Source organism: Papio anubis, chromosome 7, assembly GCF_008728515.1.
Source record: "Papio anubis isolate 15944 chromosome 7, Panubis1.0, whole genome shotgun sequence".
NCBI classification, from domain to species: Eukaryota; Metazoa; Chordata; class Mammalia; order Primates; family Cercopithecidae; genus Papio; species Papio anubis.
In genome coordinates, this window is record NC_044982.1 from 401,650 (window position 1) to 418,217 (window position 16,568).

At 41.4% G+C, this 16,568-nt stretch overlaps 1 pseudogene; it reads right to left on the reverse strand.

Annotated features, from left to right (window-relative positions):
• Window positions 1-8,843: 8,843 nt before the first annotated feature.
• On the reverse strand, window positions 8,844-9,629 carry LOC100998527 (annotated as a pseudogene).
• Window positions 9,630-16,568: the final 6,939 nt, after the last annotated feature.

Genomic DNA, 16,568 nt, shown 5'->3' on the forward strand with positions numbered 1-16,568 from the left:
AAATGTTGATATATATGTAGCAGTCATTGAATCAGCACTTCAATCATGCTGTTAGCAATTAAATTAAACTGTTTATTTTTTCTCTCACTTCTGTAATTTCATTTCTACCCAATTACATTTTACCACCCTTTTCAGAATCAGATCTTCTTTCCAGTGTTAATTTACAGTAGTTGCATCTTCTACAATTCATACAAATAAAATCACTTGAGATTTTCTGTGAATTCTTCATTTCCTTCACTCAACAATTATTTTATAATATCCTCATGTTATGTGAATGAGGCAGCTTTGATTTCAACGGGTTCATCGTATTCTGGTACATTAATATTTCTCAAATTATTTGACAATGCACCAAATAATGGATACCTGATATGTTGTCTCACTTTCAATTTTATTTAGAAATTAGATACTAAGCATTATAATGTAAAAAATTGAGAAAATAATCTTTTTCGACCTCATAAAACCATGAATAACTACAAAAATAAACCCTTCAACATATCTGAGTTGATGTCACAGAGAAAAACATCCCTGTATTCTGAGAAAACGTGCCTGCAGAAAGAAAACTAGGGTCCACTTATTAGGAGGCAATCAGCAGGTGCCACTCACTGCATGTACTGAAGAAGGAAAAGTTAACCTGGAAAGGTTTCATGAGTTTCTGAGGACGTGTGTGCTAATGGTGCATGTCCCCACTTCTGGCTTTCTCCTACAGAATAATTGTGGGGAAATCCCAGACAACTCACCCACCTGTCCTGTGGTGTGGACTGGGGAGGAAGAACAGCAGTCTGCTCAATGCTGAGTCCCTCTTCACTAAAGGAAGAAGATGACAAATCTTGTGTCCTGTGGGCAATTCGGTAGAACTTCAACTCAGAACACAAAGAAACAGAGGACACCACCTGAAACTCTACCCAGAAACACCTCCCATCTCTCTCTTTCCCAGCAGAATGAAATCCTGAATCTGTAAGGACAGGGTCAGAAGCTGAGGATACTGATGAAAATCCACTGTGGCTGGGAAGAGACACTCTGACACTGGGGAAGGGAAGGAACAACACTTGTGAAGGCCATGCTTCAGAGCCATCACACACCCATAGCTAAGAAGGAGTCTTAGTCAGAAGGTTGGAGAATGTGCCCTGTGGCCCAAGCCCTCACCACACAAACAATCACCAAGTAAAAGTGTCAGCAGGATGCACCTGTCACAGCTGAAAGAGGCTGTCTCTGGGGAGAATGAAATGTGAAAACCCAAAGCCAAACAGGGACACAGAAGCAGGTATCACTGGAGTAACTTGAAGCTCTTGTGAACAGGAGAAGCTGACTTCAACTCTGACAGCTGTGGCAACCATACACTTGAAATCCAACCCTGAGTAGATTCACAGAAACATGGCTAATAAAGGCCCAGCAGAATGTAATATGTGATCATCTCCTGGAAAAAAAAAAATAAATGTAAGAAAATAAATTACAAGCGAAATGCAAACTGAAATTATACATGCATTTCATTTTTATAAAAATGTGAAAGCAAATAAAATTATGTCATTAAAAAAGATCCTGAGACAATTTGTCAGCAGATTCATGTTTCAGGGCACATGTTAGCAAAGTTTCTCTGCGAGTAGCCACGTGATATGCACTCAAAACATAGATCTATACAAAGAAATTAAGATTGTAAAAAAAGGGAAAATCAAGAGGAAGGGCAGTTATTATCTTTGTAATTGCTATAACATATAACTATATAAAGCAATAAAATATATATTATATTTTATATGTAAGTGCCAACTGAGGATAAACAAGAATGACTGGGGAGAAGGAGGAATTCAAAGCACACAGTTACACTATCTCTGTACTTCACATCAAGGCCATCACAGTATCTGCATTAGAATCTAATTATATACAATTCTTATTGTAAACCCTATGGCAACCAATACCATATTTATAAAAAATGAATTAAATAATCTGTTAATAGAGAAATAAACATCATTATAAACTACAAATTTAAACAAAAAATAACAGAAAAATTAATATTACTTTTAAAATAGAATTTATTATAGTTGATTTGATAAAACAAGACCCAACTATTAGCTTTGTACAAGAAAGTTATCCTATATATTCACAAATAGAAAAGATAAAGACGGGAAAGCACAGATTATGAAAACATAAACCAAAAGAAAGCTATAGTAGCTGTGTAAATTTCAGACAAAGTAGACATCAAAAAACACTTTTAGGACTTAACAAGTATTACATAGGATAAAGTTACCAGTTTTTTTGAAAGACACCAAAAAAGACTTAACAAATGTATAATAGATGAAGAATGCACCATTCGTTGTGATTTACAGAACAAACATGATAAAGAAGTAAAGATGTCAGTTGGACCATGCACGTAAGAGTGTCCTGGGGACTGTGAACCTTGTTTATAGTCATGGAGGGCACCACTGAGAACTTCCTCTTGAATTTCTCCCTGCAGCTGCCCACACCAATCCTGATCCTGAGGCCTGCTGGACCAGGCTGATGCTGCAGTCAGTGAAGGTGAATCCAGAGTGTTTGCAGGAGAGACTCACAGAACCCCTGGCTGTACCATTATTCCCGCTGTCTCCTTCAGAGAACTTCACACAGGGCTTCTGCAAACACAGAGGGAACAGACTGAGAACAGCCCCATCTGGAGCAGCCAAAACTGAGCCTGATCCACAAGGGCCCTAATATTAAGAGTGATTAGAAGGAAAGCCCAGATCAGCACAGACCCCATGGTGTGGACACAGAGGAAGGTGCAGGTGTGGGGTAGCTCTTCACCAGGCCACTAGAGACAGGGGATGAGCTGCTCCTCATGAGCGTGGGAATGACCACATTTCCATGTCTCCTCCCTGTGGACATAAGTTTGCTACTCAGCAGTTGTCATTCCCCCTCTGCCTTTGGATTTCAGGGAGGGCAGGTCAAGGGATTCCTGGGACTGGATGCTCAGAGTTAATCTGCAAACTACACTTTCTTGTTCCCTGATGAGGACCCTTTTCAGGTGTCTTTATAGAGTGAATGTTTATTAACAAAATAACCCAGTAAATACATGAAAATAAACTTTTCCAGAGGAGTCATATGTCTGCCTGTAGTCTCTGCATGTAGAACTATAAACCACTGCTTTTAACAAGAAGGCAAAGTCTTCAGCTAGAATTAAAAATAAAATGCAGACCTGCACGTTGTTAGGGCTGGAGTCCATACTGCTTGTATTCTGAGCTAATTTTGCCACACAGCAGTTCAGCATCAGACAGGCATGCTTATGTGAAGGAGTCATTGTGGGGACATTTGTAGTTTTCTGAGGGAAGAGTCCACAAAGCAATGCGTGTGCTTGTCTGAGGGAGGAGCACAAGCAGGGACAGATATGGGCACATATCTAAAAGTAATTGCCCATTTAGGGACAGTGTGAGCTAGTCTGAACTGGACTTTGGGGAAAACTTTTCTCAGTTAAGGGAAGATGAGAAACCTCTGGGTGACCTGCTTGTCAGGAAGGAAACTGACTCACATGGGAGCCTGCTGAAAGAAAGGTCTCTTGTGAAGGGAAACAACTTATATGCAAATGGGGAAAGTTACCTTATTCTTTATTGCCTGCATCTCATGCCATCGCTGCCCACACTGAGTAAAGTTGCCAGAGACTTCTATACAGTCTGCATTTCATTTTGGAGTTCATGACAAGCTACATACTTTTTTAAAGTTGTATATATTTAGGTTCACACTTGGTGTCATTAAATTCTAAGTGTTGACAAATTAATTGTGTCATGTGTCCAACATTGCATATGATTTAAAATAAGTATCACTACCCTTAATCAGTGCTCAATTCACTTACATGATACCCTCTTTCTAAATTCCTGGAAAATCTTCATATGCTTACTTTATCTATAAGTTGGTTTTATGAAATTTTAAATAAAATTATTTAGTGTATTTGAAATAACTACACTTTGAAAGGTGACACACACAATCTCTCACCTAAATAACGTTGGTAATTAGGGGATTCTGTAAGACTAAACTGTAATGAAACTGCGTAGAAGCACCGTGCTTTAGTAGATAAACATGCTTCCAAACAAGTACAGCTTAAATCTGATACCGCTGTGCATGTGACCTGAGATTGTGCAACTAAATAATTCAATGACATGTGATGGAGTGGAATTCGTCATATTGAGTGGATGGTTATGAGCAGGCAAGGAAGAAAAGTTAAAAGTCTATATGTGGTATGACAGTAAGGTAAGTATATCGGTGTGTTCTCATGTTTAATGCAATATAGGTACAGAAGATTAGATATATAAATAGTTTCCATGTGCCCGTAAATGTGGGTTAATATTCAAATGCTACTGTTAGCTTAGAGTCCCTAGAATCTCTGACACCACATTTAACAGTACACACACCCAACATCATAATTTTGTACTTTAATACAATTCTCCAAACCAGAGGCCAGAAATCCTTGGAGAAATGGCTGATTCTATGTATGGAAAATATAATACAGGAAAATGAACTTAGAATTTCTTGTAATACTAGGAAACAGGGAAGTGTTAAGAAACAAAAGGATGGTTTGTATCATAAAGATACAGAGTGCAAAGTAAATGAGCTCACACCCTCTAAATTAAAGTCTGGTTACTTGAGCAATAAAATGAATAATGTAGCATGGATCTACACCAGAGTATGAAGTAAACACCCCTGAACCATTTCTGAAATTAATAGATAATTAAATCAAGGAAAAATAGAAAGAAGGACATATCTCCCTCATAGAATAATCCAAATGACTTAAGTTGATAGTCCTCTTATCAAGTGAGTGAAGTTTAAATACTCATTAATTAATTGTGGCATGAGATTAGAGCATGGAAAATATTTTCAGTGTTAGTGGATTTTATTCTGAGTTTTCGGACATAATGCAAAAACATGAATCAAGAAATAATAAAACTTTACGTGTTACTTTATCCAAATTTACACACACATGCACACACACAGACACAGAGATAAATATAAATGTTTCTGCAGTATACACTGATGAGGGAGTGAAAAGACAACCACAGACTTGGAGAACACACTTGTAAATCATGTATTTGCTAAATGGCATTTTTTAAACTTGATAAATAATTTTTATCTGCAATTTTGAATTTTAGATGCAGAGAAGGCCACAGACCTGAAGAAAGGCAATCCTTGACCTCCATCTGCACCTGTCCCGGGGCTGCCTCTGTCTTATGTGAGTGCTGAATGTCCCCTTCAGCCCAGCCTCCTCACGTCTCTGCAGGAAATTTTGTGTCTTGTCTCACACTGACTTCCCGTCACTTGGTTTCTTATTATAGTGATACACGGCCATTTACTCTCATAGCAAGTTCTCAAAATTGTATCTGGATACAGTGAATCTACCCTTCAGAGAGTGTGCATAGTATATCTGATTTCCATTATACTTTATATCTACTACTCAGTTAAGCCCCTTTCCTGGAACCTGGTGGACTCAGCTCATTCAGTAGCTATTGAAGGTGAATCCAGAGGCTGAATAGGAGTCGCAAGAACTTCCCAGGCTATGACAGGTGGGACACATACACCATGAACTACTAAGTAGCCATAAACAGGAATGAGATCATGTCCTTTGCAGAGACAGATGGAGCTGGAGGCCATTATTCTCAGCAAACTAACACAGGATCAGAAAACCAAATACTACATGTTCTCACTTTTAAGTGGGAGCAAAATGATGAGAACACATGGACACAGAGGGAAACAACACACACTGGGGCCTCTTGGAGGCTGGAGGGTGGGAGGAGAAAGAGAATGAGGAAAAATAACTAAAAATTACTAATAAGCACTGGGATTAATATTGGGTGTATTAGTTTGTTTTCACACAGCTTATAAAGACATACCTGAGACTGGGAAATTTATACAGAATAAAAGGTTTAATGAACTCACAGTTCAACATGGCTGGGGAGGCCTCACAATCATGGCAGAGGTCTAGGATGAGCAAGTCATTTTTTACATGGATGGCAGCAGGCAAAGAGAGAGCATGTGATAGGAAATGTCCCCTTATAAAACCATCAGTTTTCGTGAGATTTATTTACCATGATGAGCACAGTAAGGGAAAGACCTGCCCCCATTGTTAAATTACCACCCACTGGGTCCCTCCCACAATGTGTGAGAATTCAAGATGAGATTTCGGTGGGGACACAGCTCAACCATATCGTTATGTCCCTGGCCCCTCCAAAATCTCAAGTCCTCATATTTCAGAACCAATCATGCCTTCCCAACAGTTCCCCTAAAGTTTTAACTCATTTCAGTGTTAACTCGAAAGTCCACAGTTCAAAGTCTCATCTGAAACATGACAAGTCTCTTCCTCCTATGAGCCTGTAAAATTAAAAGCAAGTTAGTTACTTCCTAGATACGATGGGGGTATAGGTATTGGGTAAATACAGCCATTCCACATGGGAGAAATTGGCCACAACAAAGGAGCTACAGACCCCATGCAAGTCCAAAATCCAGCAGGGTAGTCAAATCTTAAAGCTTCAAAATGATCTCTTTTGATTTCATGTCCCAAATTCAGGTCATGCTGATGCAAAAGGTGGGTTCCCATGGTCTTGAGCAGCTCTGGCCCTGTGGCTTTGCAGGGTACAGCCTGCCTCACAGCTGCTTTTACAGGCTGGTGATGAGTATCTGCAGCTTTTCCAGGCACAGAATGCAAGCTGTTGATGGATATATCATTCTGGGGTCTGGAGGATGGTGGCCCTCTTCTTGAAGCTCCCTACTAGGAAGGTCGTTCCCTAGTAGGGACTCTGTGGCAGGGTTCAAACCCCATATTTCCCTTCCACACTACCCTAGCAGAGGTTTTCCCTGAGGGTCCCATCCATGCAGCGAACTTCTGCTTGGGCATCCAGGCATTTCCATACATCCTCTGAAATCTAAGTGGAGGTTCCCAAACTGCAATCCCTGAATTCCAGGCACCACAGGCTGAACACCACGTGGAAGCTACCAAGGCTTGGGGTTTGCACCCTCTGAAGCAACAGCTCAAGATATACCTTGGCCCCATTTAGTCATTGCTGGAGTTGCTGGGATGCAGGGCTTCAGGTCCCAGGGCTGCTAAGGCTGGGATTGCCCTTGGTTTGGTTCCCATAGGAATTTTTTTCTGCTAGACCTTTAGGACTCTACTGGGATGGGCTGCTGTGAAGACCGCTGACATGCCTGGAGACATTTTCCCCATTGTCTTAAAGATTAACATTTGTTTCCTGGTAACTCATGCAGGATTTTCTTTTTTATCTCATTGTCAGGCTGTAAAATTTTCAAGTTTTTATGGTCTGCTTTCCTTATAAAACTGAATGCCTTTAACAGCACCCAAGTCACCTCAGGAATGCTTTGCTGCTTAGAAATTTCTTCCACCAGATACCCTAAATCATCTCTTTCAAGTTTAAATACACCCTTAGGGCAGTATGTGCTACCAGTCTTTTGCTCATACATAAGAGTCATCTTTGCTCCAGTTCCCAATAATTTCCTCATCCCCAACTGAGACCATCCCAGCCTGGACTTAATTGTTCATATCCCTATCAGCATTTTGGGCAAAGCCATTCACCAAGTCTTTCCAAACTTTACCACATTATTCTGTCTTCTTCTGAGCACTCCAAACTATTTCAACCCCTGTCTGAGACCCAGTCTCCAAGCTGCTTCCACATTTTCAGGTATCTACAGCAGTGAGTCATCTACTGGTACCAATTACTGTATTAGTCTTTTCTCACTTTGCTAATAAAGACATATCTGAGACAGGGTAATTTATACAGTCAAAAGATTTATTGGACTCATAGTCCCACATGGCTACAGAGGCCTTACATTCATGGCATAAGGGAAGTAGGACTAAGTCGCATCTTATATGGATAGCAGCAGGCAAAGAGAGAGCTTGTGCAGAGAAACTCCTTGTTACAAAACCAGCACATCTCATGAGACTTATTAACTATCATGAGAACAGCATGGGAAAGGACTGCCCCCTTGATTCAATTACCTCCATCAGGTTCCTCCCACTACACGTGGGAATTCAAGTTGAGATTTGGGTGGAGACACAGCTGAACCATTTCACTGGGCGATGAAATAATCTGTACAACAAGCCTCCATGACACAATTTATCTATGTAACAAACCTGTACATCCTACACATATACCCCTGAACTTAAAATAAAAGTTAAGATAATTAATAATATGTTTGCATATGCATATATATTTTATATATACACATATTTATATATTATATATGTATAAAATATATATGTATAGCTAGATTTTCTTGTTTTATATTACTGTAAGACGAAACAAGCTTGGCCTAATTTTCTTTTTCTATAATAATTAAAACAATTATTTTTAGAACTTTGTGTATACGACAAAGTGCTTTTTTTCAGTTCATATGGTTGCAACAGCCCTTATGAAAGATATAAACATCCCTGGCCTGACTGCGTAAATGTTGAAGGTAGACCTGGTTCTGGATTCCTGAGTCAGAATCTTCCAGTTGTCCACACCCTCACAAGGCCAGAGAAGTGAGAGGAGATTTCCATTCTGGAAAGGAGTGAGTGGACGGCACAACTGGTTTGGAGACGCGACAAACTGCGCCTGCATTTACAGAGGCAACGCACACAGGGAACGTTCTAGCGCCATCTGGTCTCACACACACGCTTGGAACTCATGGTGGGGGACCCCGGCCTCGGACAGTCCTAGTTGTCAGTGCCCAGCTTGGAGAGGCCTGGGCAGAAGTCATGCAGGTCCTGGATCTTCCCGTCCAGCACCTCCAGGAAGCTCTTCACCTCCACCTCCAGGGCGCTGTCGGGATTTACCTCAGCCTCTGTCTTAGGGAACGCGCTTGTCTCTCCTGGTTTTGATTCTCTGCGGCTCTCCATCTCCTCAGAGAGACGCCGTCGCGCTCTGGACCTGAGCTGAGGTGAGTTCACTTTGTTTCCGGAGATCTTCCAGCTCTGCCTCCTGCTCCCCGGAGCCTCGGCCTCCAGCCTCCTCCATCCCTCCCTCCCTCAGCTGCGTTCTCCCCTTCTCTGTGGATCTCACGGTCTCTTCCCTCTGCTCCGCGCTGGCTGCCGACTCCTGCAGCGCCGGGCAGCCAAGTGCTCTCCCCGCCGGGCCTGTAGCTCCATCTCCCGCCTCTTCCCCGGGCAGCCCCCTGCGTGTCCAGGCCGCCTCAGCTTCAGGGAACTCCCACTGCAGGTGGTGCCGGTCGGCTGCAGTGCAGAGGCCTTTCCATCGTCCGTCCAAGGATGCTGGATGCCGAGAGAAGGCGGGCTCCACGCCGGGTTCTCGGGGATGATCACTCGAGGGCTGCATGTTCTCCTGGGTCTTGCTTTTTTCTATCTTGACAGCTTCTTCCACCTCCCGGAATTTCTCTGCAAACCTTGTCAGCGCTACTCAGTGGAAATCCCCAAACGAAACGTCGTGTTGGCTCTGCTGTGGGCCCAGTGCCCAGACGTCTGTGACGTGTTGGTGAAGGTCATATTTGGTGCGATTGTGCTCTTTATGGTCACCTTGGCTCCGTCCACACTAACCATCCGAAAGCTGTTCCTTGTGACATCATAGAAGCAGGAAACGGTGACCACCTATTGCTCGCAGGCATCCAATTCTTGGTGTTTGGGTCAATCTGGAAGACCTGCCCTGGGGGGTGAAGATGGGCTGTTCTCCCATCTCTGGCGCTGCTCAGGCAGCCTCTCCCACCCGGCCTCTGGTGCTCGCTCTCTGCCCGCTGTGCATCTGCTCCCTGCGCAGCACATGTGGCGGCCCCTGCGCGCCTGGCTCAGCTCTGGCGCCACTCCATTCCGCCAGGTGGGCCGGGAGGAGGCTCTGGAAAGAATCATTCTAAGAATTAAATTAAAATAATAATCTGTAATAAGGAGACGTCAGAATTCCATCTCAGAAAAAAATTGAAAATATGTAATACATACAAAGTCCTAAGAAAAAACCTTGAAGCACAGGAAGGTCTCATGTATAAGTAGTCTGTAATATGTTTATTGTTACAATTACTACCTTTATGTTGTTTTGAAAAATTGAAGCAAAGCATAATGAAATTGTTTTGTGCTTATCTAGTACAACAGCCTGGTTAAGAAAACTGAAGAGCCCTGTAATCATCCGCGAGAGAGGCTCTAGTTCCTGTGTGGACACACACATTTGCCGGCTTCTGCCCATCTAGGAGCTGCTTCCTGAAGCCTTCAGGAGGCAGGAGGGTAAATGAGTTTCTCAGGATAATCTAATCACATTCTGACTGGGAGAAAACATTAATGACCTAGGACAGATTAGAAAATACGTAGTTAAAACTTCATTGAAAATTGAGACATTTTGATTGTATGTATTTATAGGGAATAAAGCTATGTCATGATTTATGAGTGTAAATCAGAATAATTGAATCGAGCTAGTTGACATATATATCGTCTCAAATCCTTATTTCTGTGTGTGTGTGTGACAGGGACATTTGAAATTTGTTCTTGACTATTTCAAAAAGACCAATACACTATGTTTAAGCTTACAAATAGACATCAATTTGTGTAAACTATAGAGAATGATCAAAAGGAGTTATGGATTACTATAATTTATGTTAAGTTAATCATTGAGCTTCATTCTTTAGGACATATTTTATAATTATTTTATGTATTTTCTATTATTTTATTATAAAGACTACACATGTATGCATAACTTTGTGTATTTACACATGTGTCTATAGATATAAATTAATGTCCCTGTAGCTACGTAATAGCTGATATCAACAGATGTTAACAGAATTCTAAAAGAACAAGTGCAAATTATTAGGAAGAATTATTCCTTGAAGGTATGTATTTTTAAAAAATACCCTTACATATAAATTTTAAAAATACTAAAACGCAATTCTCAATAAAAAAATTCATGACAAATAACCATAGTAAAATATTGCAACCTAATAAGACTCCAGAGTCCTGCAAAAACAAGCCTGCCTCCTGCAGCTGAGAAAGGAAACCTCCCTGCATGGCCCTGCAGGGACGTTTGTGTCTGGGCTCACACTGTACTCCCCTCACTGTGTCTCTGGTACAATACAAGGCCGTGTCCTCAGTGTTCAGGCTGTTCATTTGCAGATGAAGCGTGTTCTTGGCATTTTCTCTGGAGATGGTGAATCGGCCCTTCCGGAGTCTGTGAGATATGTACTACCACCCTTAGGATTAACTTGTCCAACCCACTCCAGGCCATTCCTGGAGCCTAGTGGACACAGTTCATGTAGTAGCTACTGAAGGTGAATCGAGAGCCTGCACAGGAGAGTCTCAGGGACCCCCACCAGGCTTTGCCAAGCCTCCCCCATACTCCACCAGCTGCACCTCACACTGGACACCTGCAAACACAGAGACACCCTGGTCAGAAACTGCCGCACATATCCACTGTTTCTCTCACTCATGTCCCCTCACACTCAACATCTCCCATTTTCCATAAATCGCCTTTCAAAATAGCAACAAGCAAAACCCATCTCAGCACAAAATCCATGGTGAATCCTCTGTGTTCGGTGCTGATCACTGAATGAAAACACCTGGGAATTCTGGGGCTGGGCTCCTCTCTCAGAGCTGCAGGGTCAGAGCTGGCCTGGTTTTTATCAGTAGAGGGAGGGCCCTATTTGCATGTCTCCTGCTATATAGCAAGCTCAGGGACGACTGAAGAGAAGGCAGTGCCCAGAGCAGATGGGAGTGTCCTGGAAAAACTGGGGCTAATCCTACCTCTCTGGAAAATATAGCTTCAGATTATGTGATTGTGCCTTGATAATCATTTAGCAGACATCAGCTTATTTAATTGTTACATATTTGCAGAATATATTTAATGCAAGTGTCAATGTTACATTTTTAGAGAAGATAAATTACACACAGAACAGAGCAGTTGTGCAATGTGTCTGATAACACACATCTGGCCAGAGTTAGCCCTATTATCACTGTCTGTGCCTCCAAACACTGGAGGAGGCTGCTCCTATGAGACAACTCCAGGGCAGTGTGGGATATGTCTAGAGAGGTTTTCAGGATGTCTCACCTGTCATAACAACTTTATGTAATTTTGCTTTTTCTAGTGTTTTCCTGAAATATGCAATCAGTGTTCACATGTGTGTATTTTCAGGAGTCTGTGATAATTCAAGTGTCAATATTCATCTCTTTCTTGTTATTTCTCAGCAAATACTTTCATTTCTGTTGCTGCTTGATTCAAAACATCCATCAATAATGAAATCAAATTGACAGTGCAGCATTTGGAAAATGTTGATATATGTGTGCAGTCATTGAATCCGCACTTCGATCATGTTGTTAGCAATTGAATTAGCCCTCTTATTTTTTCTTTCACTTCTCTGTAATTTTATTTCACCACCTTGTTATTCTCACCACCCTATTCTCAGAAAAATTTAGATCTCCATGTTAATTTTATACAAATTAAATAACATGAAATTTCCTGTGAATTCTTTAGCTTCCTTCACTCAGCACAATTATTTGATAATGTCCCCATGTTCTTATGTGAAGGAGGCATGCCTTGATTTCAGTGGTTCATTGTATTTCAGACATGAATATTTCTCAAATTGTTTAACAATGCACCAAGTAATGGGTATTTGATTTGTTGTCTTAGCTTCTTAATGTTGTTTAGAAAGCAGATACTAAGCATGGGAATGGAAAAAATGAGAAAACGATGATCTTATTCTGACCTCATTAACAAAAAACTTGAACGACTACAAAAAATAAACCCTTCAACATATCTGAGTTGATGTCACAGAGAAAAAAACCCTGAAATCTGAGAAAATATGGGCCTGCAGAGAGAACTAGGGCCCATTTATTAGAGTACCTGGGCCGGGTGCCACTCATGGCCTGGTATTTAAGATGGAAAAATCTAACCTGGAAAAGTTTAATGAGTTGCTTGAGGACGTGTGTGCTAATGGTGTGAGAATGTGAAACTCTGGGCACTTCAAGGCTTTTCCTACAGAATTGAGGAAATCCCCAGACAACTCACCCACCTGCTGTCCTGTGGTGTGGACTGGGGAGGAAGAACAGCAGCTCCGTTCAATGCTGAGTCCCCCTTCACTGTATGAAGGAGACATTTATTAAATCTTGTGTCCTGTGGGAACTGGTAGAATCAACTAGAACACAAGGAAACAGAGGACACCAAGGAAACTCTACCCAGAAACACCTCCCATCCCTTTCCTGAGGAATGAAATCCTGAATCTGTGGGGTAAGGACAGTGGGTCAGAAGCTGAGGACACTGACGAAAAACCACTGTGACTGGGAAGAGACACTCTGACACTTGGCGAAGGGAAGGAACAGGAACGCTTGGAAGGCCATGCTTCAGAGCCAGTCTCACCACCCATAGCTAAGAAGGAGACTAGGTCAGAAGGTTGGAGAACGTGCACCTGTGTCCAAGCCCCTTCACCACACAAACAATCACCAAGTAAATGTGTCAGCAGGATTCACCTGCCACGACTAAAAGAGACAGGCTCTCTCTGGGAAGAATGACATGTGAACACCCAAAGCAAAACAGGGAAACAAAAGCATGTATCACCAGAGGAATCTGAAGTTTTTGTGAACAGTAGAAGCTGACTTCAACTCCAATAGCTGGGGCAACCATATACTTGAAACCCAACCCTGACTAGATTCGCAGAAACGTGGTTAATGAAGGCCCAGCAGGCGGCCGGGCGCGGTGGCTCAAGCCTGTGATGCCAGCACTTTGGGAGGCCGAGTCGGGTGGATCACGAGGTCAGGAGATCGAGACCATCCTGGCTAACACGGTGAAACCCCGTCTCTACTAAAAAAAAAAATACAAAAAACTAGCCGGGCGTGGTGGCGGCGCCTGTAGTCCCAGCTACTCGGGAGGCTGAGGCAGGAGAATGGCGTAAACCCGGGAGGCGGAGCTTGCAGTGAGCTGAGATCCGGCCACTGCACTCCAGCCTGGGCGACAGAGCGAGACTCCGTCTCAAAAAAAAAAAAAAAAAATGAAGGCCCAGCAGAATGTAATATGTGATTGTCTCCAGGAAGAAAATAAATACAAGAAAATGAGTAACAAGGGAAATGCAAACTGGAATTCTACATGCATTACAATTTCATTAAAAGTGAAAGGCAAGTAAAATTATGTCATTTAAAAAAAGATCTTGAGACAATTTGTCAACACATTCATGTTTCAGGACACATTTTACAAAGTTTCTCTGCTAGTAGCCATGTGATATACACTAAAAACATAGATCTATACAAAGAAATTAAGATTGTAAAAAAAGGGAACATCAAGATGAATTGTAGTTTTAATCTTTGTAATTGTTACAACGTATGTGTATAAAGTGATGCAAAATTACATATTATATTTTATAGCATATATAATTGCAAACTGACAATAAGACTGGTGAGAAGGAGGAATTCAACGTACACAGTTACACTATCTCTGTACTTCATATCAAAGCCATCACAGTATTTGCATTAGAATCTATATACAATTCTTATTGTAAACCTTGTGGTAATCAATACCATATTTATAAAAAGTGAATTATATAATCTGTTAATAGAGATATAAACATCATTATAAACTGCTAATTTAAACAAAAATAACAGAAAAAATAATATTAGTCTAAAAATAGAATTTATTATAGTTGCTTTAAAAAAAGCAAGACCCAACTGTTAGCTATGTACAAGAAAGTTATCCTACATATTCACAAATAGAAAAGATAAAGATTGGAAAACATGGATTATGAAAATATGAACCAAAAGAAAGCTATAGTAGCTATGTAAATTTCAGGAAAAGGAGACATCAAAAAAAACTTTTAGGACTTAACAGATATGACATAGGATAAAGTTACCAGTTTTTTGAAAGACACCGAAAAAGACTTATCAAATGTATAATAGATGAAGAATGCACCATTCGTTGTGATTTACAGAACAAACGTGATAAAAGAAGTAAAGATGTCAGTGAGACCATGCACGTAAGAGTGCACGTAAAAACTTCCTCTTGAATTTCTCCCTGTTGCCGCCCACACCAGCCCCGGTCGTGGAGCCTGCTGGACCAAGCTGATGCTGCAGTCAGTGAAGGTGAATCCAGAGGCTTTGCAGGAGAGGCTCAGTGAACCGCTGGGCTGTACAGTTTTTCCACCTCAGACTCCACCAGTGAACTTCACACAGGTCTTCTGCAAACACAGAGGGAACAGACTGAGAACAGCCCCATGTGGAGCAGCCACAGCTGGACCTGATTCACAAGGGACACTAATATTGAGGGTGATGAGGAGGGAAGCCCAGATCAGTGCAGACCCCACGGTGAGGACACTGAGGAAGGGCACAGACATGGGGTGGCTCCTCACCAGGGCCTGAAGGAACAGGGGATGAGCTGCCTTTCATAAGGAGGGGAGGGGACACATTTCCATGTCTTTCTTTTTGTGGTCATGGGTGCACCGCTCAGCATTGCTCATCCATCCTCTGTGTCTCCATTTCAGGGAGGGCAGGGTCAAAGGATTCCTGGGTCTGGATGCACAGGGTTAATCTGCCCCTTACTCTTTCTTATTCTCTAATGTGGACACTGTTCAGGTATCTTCATAGCAGCAAACATTATTGACAAATAAGTCCAGTAAGAACACAAGAAAAACATTCCCAGAGGAAATGGACATCTGTCTGTAATCAGTGCATTTAGAGCTGCAAACCACTGTTCCTGACAATGAGGCAAAGTTTAGTTACAATGAAGAAAATGCAGATCTACACCTTCTCAGGGCTGGGGTTTATAATTGCCATCATCTTTTCCACAAGACAGTTCAACATTGGATATATGTGCTTGTTTCAGGAAACAGTCAATGTGGAAATGCGTGCACTTATCTGAGTGAAGAGTTCTCATGGAGACATGTTTGTTTGTCTGAGCCAAGAGTCCACGTGAGGAAATGTCTGTTTCCTGAGGAAAGAGTAAATGTAAGGACATACGTGGTGGTCTGAGGGGAGAGTCCACGTGGGGACATGTGTGATTGTCTGAGGGAAGAATCCACATGAGTAAAGGTATGTTTGTCTGACAGGAGAGCCCACATGTTGACAGGTGTGTGTACAAATCTGAGGGTAAATGCCCATTCAGGGACAGTGCATGCCTGAACTGAGCTGAAGTTTGGGAAAATCTTTCTCAACCAATGAAAGAAAATAATTCTGTGGGTTATTTTCTTGCTGGGAAGAAAAAACCTGGGTTAAGTAGATAATTGATTTTTTAAATAAAATGTCTTTAATGAATGGAAACATGGTATATACAAATGTAGAAAATTACTTCAATCTCTGTTGCATGTATCTCATGATATCCCTACACTCACCAAAAAAGTTATTAGATATTTTTATACAAGGTGTATTTGATCCTGGGGTTAATGAACTTTTTAAATTGTATTTATTTAGATTTATATTTTCCATCACAAAATTGTGTGCCTAGACAAATTGTGTTGTGTCTGAACCATTGCATATCAGTAAAGATAGTTTTAGTGTTGTTAAACAGTGCCTTTCAAACTTATTTTATACCCACTCTCTAAATTCCTGGAATATCCTCTATACATTTCCTTGACTACAGTTTTGGCTCTTACAGAATTTCAAATAAATCAAATTATACAGTGTCATTGAAATAACTTCCCTGAAGAACATGGGAAATGAAGTTGCT